Raw genomic sequence first — 3,120 nt, 5'->3', positions numbered from 1 at the left:
AGAACTACAGTAACATCTTCTGATTTCTCTCAACATGGGGACAGGAGAGCTGTCAATCAATAAATTGGAAAAAAAAAAGTAACGCGTTACTTATTTGAAAAAGTAACAGATATTCTCTTGTAAATTAAAAAGTAATGCGTTACTTGTTACTTGAAAAAAAGTAATCTGATTACGTAACTCGCGTTACTTGTAATGCGTTACTCCCAACACTGGACACACATGTATCCTGTTATCATATATTTGTTATTGCTCAAGTCTAAATAAATAAATAAATACATATGGATAGATAGATAGATAGATAGATAGATAGATAGATAGATAGATAGAAAACTGGGGATGCCAGTGTGTGGTGGTCCAGTGCTGTCCACCAGAGCGCACTCTTGCGTCATTCTTTTTGGTCATGGCAACCGCGTTTTCATTGACTCATTCTCTGCATAGATCGCACTCAGAGCGAACAGAGACACGCCAGAAACACGGGCAGATTCATGAGGAATGAGCCGGTGCCTTTGGATTCATGACATCCTTCTAAAGGATTTTCACTTTAATGAGATCTACAGGAGAGCTTTGAATGTTCGGGACCGATCGGATGTTCAGCTGACTGTGATTGCAGGAACATTGTGCGAGCAATATCATGGCTGCGTCTGAATTATATACAAAGGTAAACATACTCAGCATCAGATAGTGTGAACATCAAATGCGAATGTCAGTGCAATGCCAAAGAGTTGACGCAATGACAGTGCGTACATGCATGCGAAAGTGGGGTTATTGTTAATGCTTATGCTGGGAGGCATATAGGGCATATGTTGTGTTGCCTTCTGATTATTCAAATGAAGTAATTCATCACGCATGCCTTATGCCGATGAACAACCTATTGTTTATTATAAACGATATGTTTTTATACGAGGATATGTTTTATATTGCAGTCATATGTTGTGTTTTACAATGAAATGTACACGAAACACCCGCATTACTTGTTATTTTTATTGAAGATGATACATGCAAAGATCTGGACAGTATTAGGTAGACTGTTGATAAGCAAACACCTCCGTCAGCCTTGGAAACAGCAAAGATTCGTAGTATTGGACATGCAAGCAGAGGTTTTCAAAGGCCTGCCTGGGATGTATTGATATGGGTCACAATTGTAGTTGATGGCTGACTGCAGAGAGCCAGTGGGATGCAGGCGGTGCTAATGCAAGCATCATTTCCTGCACGGGATGATGCGACCATCTCTGGTGCTGATGCGAGCATCTCTAACATCACAGCCTGCATCCACGCATCTTCCGGCATAGTTGTTTTCAATCCATTGCTGCGGCCTGTAGGCCGGTCTGCACACATCAACGCGTGTCTCCATGGGGGAAAAAAATCCAATATTGTTGCGTAGCAGCCAAAACATGACATCACATTATGTAGTCATAATGATGTCTCCGATGAGGAATGGTTTGATGCTTTTACTGAAAAGAGAGGGAAAGAAGGGGGGAGGCCCACCCATCCCCCATGAGATGCAGCTGTCTTATTGTAAATGCACTGATGGATCCTTTTGAGAGCTGCTAGAGCACATCGCGTTTATTTTCATTCAAGCTTACATGTTCAACAAACTTGACAAGGGTTATTTTTAAAAGGCTTTTGCATTTTAATATGGGTAGCATGGTTGTTTAGTAGCCAGCATATATACAGTATAGAATGTTTATTTCCAGGCAAGTTGTGTATCTCATTTAATGGTTAAAGGTGTAGTTCACCCAAAAATGACAATTCTGTCATCATTTACTCACCCTCATGTCGTTCCAAACCCATAAAACTTAGTTGATCCAAAAAAAGGTCATAAAGGCATCATAAAATTAATCCATATGAATCAAGTGGTTTAACGTACTTCTTTTGAAAATATATGATCACTTTATATGATAAACAGATTTAAATTAGGCTTTTATTAACATCTAAAGGTAGACACAACATATAGCATTAGTCTATTAGCAAATAGTCACATTTGATAAACACAGCTCAAATGTGCGTGTGTGATAAAAGAGAACCAATGAGGTAAAGCAATTGTATCGCTTGACAAGACTTTGATTAAACCGCTCAATTCATATGGATTCATTTCACAATGCCTTTATGACCTCTTTGGATCTTCTTTGTTTGGTTACCTGGACTTTCAAAGTAGGGACAGACCTCTCAAACCTCTCAGGTTTCATTAAAAATATATTTATTATAATAATTTGTGTTTCAAAGATTAACCAAAGTTTTATGGGTTTGGAACCACATGAACAATACATTTATTTTAGCTGCAGATTTTAGCATAATATTTTAGCGTACAGGAGTCGTACAGTAAGCATGCGTGAGTCTGTTATATAACGCTCATGACGCACTGATCGCACACTCTATTTATGCACAGGCACAGACATTTCTGTTCGTTCACATTGTTTCCACACACATTCGGGATAATGTTGTGATTTGTTTTGTGTATGTTGCTGTGTTTAGTTATTCTGAATGAATCTGTGCACTGTAGTAGATTTATGCAGTCAGCTTATGTTGGCATCTCCACGTGGTCCTGTTAGGTGTCGCAACTTGACTTGTCTAAAAGGTGAACAAGCTCTTTGCTGTTGCACTGTACACATACTATAAAATTCTTAATTTTTTTCCCAGTATTTTTTTTCTTTCATGTAGGCTTTTTGTGTGCATAAATTTGTCAATTATATAATATAATTTGTATAATTTATACCTTTATATAATTTGGTTCTTTGGTGTACTTTTGGAGTCTCCAAGTGTCCTTTTTTGGAAAGATATTTAAATGTATCCTGAAAAAAAGCTTGCAGAAAATACAGATTTGTGAAAATCACCCTTCAGTTTTTTGGCTAACTTTGCTGGATATAGAAAATGACAAAATTAATGTGTTAAACAAGATACTTAATTTCATGAAGTGTGCGGAATAATCACGATTAATCGTGAAAAAGTGGTTTGATTCATTTGATTATACACACACACACACACACACACACACACACATATATATATATATATGGGCCAAAGACGAGACGTCACCATTTTGGTGTCCGCATCGAATTACATTTACAAATGTCATTTTAAATACATAAAAAACATCTTAACTGCAAGTAAATTGTCTACTTT

Source organism: Sinocyclocheilus anshuiensis, unplaced genomic scaffold (assembly GCF_001515605.1).
Source record: "Sinocyclocheilus anshuiensis isolate Anshui unplaced genomic scaffold, SAMN03320099.WGS_v1.1 scaffold863, whole genome shotgun sequence".
In the NCBI taxonomy this organism is placed as follows: Eukaryota; Metazoa; Chordata; class Actinopteri; order Cypriniformes; family Cyprinidae; genus Sinocyclocheilus; species Sinocyclocheilus anshuiensis.
The sequence above is the reverse complement of the archived record's forward strand: the minus strand, read 5'-3'. Positions refer to the sequence as shown.